This window comes from Dipodomys merriami, unplaced genomic scaffold (genome assembly GCF_024711535.1).
Source record: "Dipodomys merriami isolate MVZ:Mamm:240054 unplaced genomic scaffold, mDipMer1.0.p SCAF_25, whole genome shotgun sequence".
NCBI lineage: Eukaryota > Metazoa > Chordata > Mammalia > Rodentia > Heteromyidae > Dipodomys > Dipodomys merriami.
The window spans coordinates 16,539,201-16,545,200 of NW_027203937.1; positions in this window are offsets into that span (position 1 = coordinate 16,539,201).

Here is a 6,000-nt window from a genome sequence, read left to right on the forward strand (position 1 = left end):
TATACAAAAATACTATTTGAACTAATGAACAGATCAAACAAGATTTCAGGATACAAGGCCAAAATACAAAAATCAATTGTATTTCTATATACCGGGTGTAAACAATTGAAAATAAAGGATTAAAAAAACGCAATAATATTTTTTAAAAGGAAAACATTTATCTAAGATGCCCAGAATAAGAAAATCTATATAAATGGAAAGCACATTAATGGTTTTCCATTAATTAACAGTCACAGGAGTGACTGTTAATGAATCCAGTGTCTCTTTTTGGAATGTAGAAAATATTCATAACTTATACTGTGGAGAGCTTTGTGAATATAGTCTACACCTTGGGATGGTTTGGCTTAAAATTTTTTAATTTTTCAAGGGTATAAAAGTGATATGTATTTAGTAGAAACCATAGAGAGGTTTTGTATATGCGTGTATGTGTGTGTGTGTGCACACGCGTGCGTGCGTGCACGCGCCAGTACTAGAGCTTGAACTCAGTGCTTGGACACTGTCCCTGAGCTTCTTTGGTCAAGGCTAGCACTCTACCACTTGAGCCATAGCTCCAACTTCTATTTTTCTGGTAGTTAATTGAAAATAAGAGTCTTACAGACTCCTGCCTGGGCTGGTTTCCAACCATGAGCCTCTAATCTCAGCCTCCTGAGTAGATAGGATTATAGGCATGGGCCACCAGCACCAGAACATAGTCTGAGTTTTTAATTTTGATTTTTTCCCAGTTTAGTAGTTGCTGTATGTTAGTCTCTTGTAATCTTGAATGTAGATAGTAAGTCATAACTCTTAGCCATACCATCACAATTGACAGTGTTGCTTAGCTGTGATGTTCAGGAGGGTAAGTGTATGGAACAGATTTTCAGCTTAGGATATTTTCAAGCTAAATGTCATAGTGAATTCCTATAATCCCAATATATTTTCAATTTACTTAGGAGTTTATCAAGATTCAACCCCATTGTACGTTGAAGAACATCTACCTGTTCTTCATACTAAAAACAAAAACAAAACCCACTTTCTTGTACACTAAAGATGAACTTTATAGTATGAAAATAGTATTTACAACATGGTAAAAGTGAAATTTTTTGACAGGTGCTGGTGGTTCACACCTGTAATCCTAGCTACCCAGAGGCTAAGATCTGAGGATCAAGGTTTGAAGCCAGTTCAGGTAAGACAGTCCATGAGAGGGCTGGGAAGGTGGCTCAATGGTAGAGCGCTTGCCTTGCATGCCTGAGGCTCTGGGTTCGATTCCTCAGCACCACATAAGCAAAAAGAAAAAAGCCAGAAGTGGCGCTGTGGCTCAAGTGGTAGAGCACTAGCCCTGAGCTGAAGAGCTGAGGGACAGCGCCCAGGCCCAGAGTTCAGGCCCCATGACCTGACTCGAAAGAAAGAAAGAAAGAAAGAAAGAAAGAAAGAAAGAAAGAAAGAAAGGAAGAAAGGAAGAAAGGAAGGAAGGAAGGAAGGAAGGAAGGAAGGAAGGAAGAAAGAAAGGAAGAAAGAAAGAGAAAGAAAGAAAGTCCACGAGACTTCAATTAAGTAGGAGAAAGCTGGAAGTGGTGCTGTGGTTCATAGAGGGAAAAGCTCAGGGACAACACCCAGGTCCTGAGTTCAAGCTCCACAACTGACAAAAATAAGTGGAGTTTTTTAGTGGTACTGGATTGAACTCAGAACACTGCTTTCTAGACACTGGTGTTGTACCACTTGAGCTACATCTCCAGTTCTGTGGATTAAAGAAAAAAATTGTAGGAAGTGGCGCTGTGGCTCAAGTGGTAGAGCGCTCGCCTTGAGCTGAAGAGCTGAGGGACAGAGCCCAAACCCAGAGTTCAAGCCCCATGACCAACCAAAATAATAATAATAATAATAAAATTGTAGCTTAATTTTTAATTTTTTTTCTGCTAGTCCTGGGGTTTGAACTCAGGGTCTGGGTACTGTCCTGAGATTTTTTGCTCAATCAATGCTAGCATTCTACCATGTGAGCCACAGCTCCCTTTTTTGTTTTTTGTTTTCGTTTTTTGGGGATTTGTTTTTTTTGGTTAATTGGAGATAACAGACACCGACTTGCCTTCCTATGGTGATTTCGAACTGTGATCCTCAGATCTCAGCCTCCTGAGTAGCTAGGGATACAGGTGTGAGCCACAGGCACCCAGCTATATTTCTAAAATAAAAATTGGATTGTTATTATTAAAGTATTGTACAGAGGGATTGCCATTTCATAAGTCAGGTAATGAGTACATTTCTTTGGACAATGTCACCCCTCCCTTCACTTTCCTCAAGTTTCCCCCTCCCATCCCTGCCCACAAGTTACACAGGTCATTTTCCACATAGTGTATACTGGATAGCATGATTGCATTTATTCATCCTTCCTCTTTCCCTTTCTGTGCCCTTCTTTGCCTCCCCCAAAGAAAAAAAAAAAAGCAAAAACAAGCACCTCTCCCCTCCACCAACAGTGACAGAAAAAAACCAACCCATTTCCATTTCCTGGAATTTTCTCAATAGATAGTATTTTGGGGGGGGAGGGATCTGGTCGTGGGGCCTGAACTCTGGGCCCGGGCGCTGTCCCTCAGCACTTCAGCTCAAGGCTAGAGCTCTACCACTTGAGCCACAGCACCACTTCCGGCTTTTTTCTTTTTGCTTATGTGGTGCTGAGGAATCGAACCCAGGGCCTCAGGCATGCAAGGCAAGCGCTCTACCACTGGGCCACCTTCCCAGCCCCAATAGATAGTATTTTAAATGTTCAGAGAAGTTACACCTTTGTGTTCTCCCCTAAGGGTATCCTCCTTTAGTGTGACAATTTGTGTGTGAATGACTATAGTCCTCTATAGTTTATCATATATCTTAATTTTTTTTAAATAGAAAATAAGAATAAATTTAACCATATTGTATTGTATTGTCTGTTCTACTTGGGAGAAGTGACACACTAAGAAAAATTAGCAACCGGATCTTGATTTCTGAATACTCTTCATTAAAAGGATTCAGGGCTTCTTGGGGGACTAGAGCTAGGAATGTACAAAATGATCTGGAATTCTCCTAGCAAAGTGTGGAAGCATTGAGGAGATGAAGGGGATAGACACGTCAGGAGGACTCAAATGAGCCACGGTGAAAGAGATGAAAATGAAGAAACAAATTGAACAAAATAGAAAGCCCTATCACAATAGAATGTCAACGAAGAGTAATGATGTATTATCAATTACTCCATATGAAATACTCACTAGCTTCATGATGGAGAAACTTGACAAACATCATTTGGCCAAGTAATTAAGTTGATACCACCAGCAATAACAAATCCTGATAAGAAAAACAAGTCGTTTAAATAAGGATACAGGTGGACCTGTTGCAACAATGAGAAGTACAAGTTGTCATGTCAAAAACGAACTTTACAACTTTGGGGCAGGGGGAGGATTGGGTGTGGGGGGGAGGATGGGAATGGATGGGAAGGGTAAACAAAGGAGGAGGCTATAATGCTTGATAAGAAATGTACTCACTATCTTGCCCATGTAATTGTAACCCCTCTGTACAGTATTTTCACAATAAAAAAAATACAAAAAAAAAAACAATTCCTGATAAGATGCATTGAGAATAACAATCAAATGTCACGTTTCTGCCAAAGCTGTAACTACTCTCATGATTAACGACATGATGGTAGGGATTAAGAATTCAGAACAGGTCTATCCTGCATGAGTTCAGTTCTCTGCTCTATCACTTACCAACTATATACTTTGATTGTGTTAGACTTGGATCTTCAGAAACAGATGCTGAGTGGAGTTTGGAGTGCAAGATGTTTATTAAGAATCAACAAGTGTGAAAGGGTGAGGAAGCCAGAAAGGTCAAAGAGGACTGACAAAGCCTTGAGCAAGGTAATAGGAGTTTTGGAGCTAGTATGATTGCCTGTCAGAGTTGTGTCACTTGAGTCCTAAATGGCCAGCCTGGATTCTGCACTTCCTCTTCTGGACTTGGGCTGCCGAGGAAAGAAAATGTGAGGTTACTTTCTTTTGAGGGAGAAGGGGGAGAGACGGGGGCGGGGTGGTTATGGGGCTTGAACTCTGGGCCTGGGCGCTGTCCTTGAGGTCTTCAGCTTGAGGCTAGCACTCTACCATTTTGAGCCACAGCATCACTTGCAGGGGCTGGCTTTGAAACACTATCCTCAGATCTCAGCCTCCTGAGTAGCTAGGATTACAGGTGTGAGCCACTGGGGCCTGGCTAAATGTGAGGTTACTTTCTACTACAGAACAGACTTGACAGAGCCAACCAAGGAAAAATACTTGTGACTTTCTCCTTGCAGTTGTGCAGCAGTCCTTCCCTTAAGTGATGCTTTGCATGGTACATCTCCATGTGCAGCATAAGTAGTGGTCAGCTATACCTGGCTCACAAATGCTGATTTTGAGTGTCTGTACCCCAGAAATTCCAAGATAACATCTAAGTATGTTGAAATTGCCATTGTGGGATAATATACACCACAAATCAGCAAATGCTACAAATCAGGACCTTTTTGTTTGTCTTCAACAGATTTGCTTTTAATCTGGACACTATTGAATGCTGTCTAAGAGTGGGTAACATTGGGTAGATTAGCCTGTCTGCACTTCAATCTTCTCATTTATAATATGGGGCTAATCATACCACTTACATCATAGAATCAGCATAAAAATAAAATGAGTTTATAGATACATAATCATATACGCACAATTATGTATACATAATTATAGATGTATATATTGCTTGGGATAGCAACCTATCACACAGGAAGCACTCGGTATTATTACTGTAATTATTATTACTATGATTGCCATTAAAAATAGTGTTAGAAAGAAAATGTAGGGGCTGGGAAGGTGGCTCAATGGTATAGTGTTTGCCTTGCATGCATGAACTCTGGGTTTGATTCCTCAGCACCACATAAGCAGAAAAAGCCAGAAGAGGCGCTGTGGCTCAAGTGGTAGAGTGCTAGCCTTGAGCTGAAGAGCTGAGGGACAGCACCCAGGCCCAGAGTTCAGGCCCCATGACCACCACCACCACTACCAACAACAACAACAAAAGAGGATGTAGTCAACTTTCCTAGTTTGGCATGTCCAGTCTCTTACCCTGACAGAAACAACCACAAGAACCTTTCTTTGGAATTCAAACTGTTTTTTACCTGCAAACCTTGGGGCAGGTGGAAGGGCAAGACAGCTCACTCTTCTCTTACCTGTCATCTTCCAGAAAACTTTTCATCTTGTCAGAGCAACATACAGGAATATCCATGAAGCCCTCTCTATCACTTTTGCACTTTTGGACTGTGTCCTGTGCTGCCCACTGCATAGCTCGCAGTTACCCAGTTAGCAGTTTCTGTGGTTATTTGCATTTCCATGCCTTGCCTGCCATGAATACAGACTGGGATCTGTCACAATAACATAGTTGTTATTAAATATTTGTTGAATGAATGAGTAAATGCATATTGCCAGGGAAAGAACAGGTCATCTAGTAGGCTATCATAATATTTTTTGTCTAAGTGACTTGTACAGGCCATTTATTCTTCACAATGGCCCAGAGGTGGGGTCCGCTGGGAAGGCTTTTCCTCCTGGTTGCTCTCATCCCACCCTTCCCTTGACTCCCTGGATTTCCAGGATTCTGCGGTGTAGATGCATTTCAGCCTCCTAGGCCAGAGGATGCTGTACAACCATCCCCAGCTCCTGCCTGGATTTCCCTGAGTGTGACAGACTCAGCAAAAAAAATTGTTCTTAGGATGGGCTTTGATAGAGATGCTGAGGTGCGGGAGGTGGAGTTGGTGAGGGACTATGTCGAAGGGGCCGCCCCGCCAGGCCCGAACGAAAGGCGTGTCCTATAGTGGCGAGGGCGTGGCCTATAGTGGGCGTGGCCACCGAGCGAGTAGGGTACGAGCCGGACCATATTGAGGGGGCGTGTCCGGGGCGGGATCACCCGAGGCGCGGTCTGTAGTGGGCGTGGCTGGGTGGGGCAGGGGACCGGGCGAGAGCAGCGCGGGTTCTGGGCTTCAAGGAGGACCCGGGAGCACTGGTG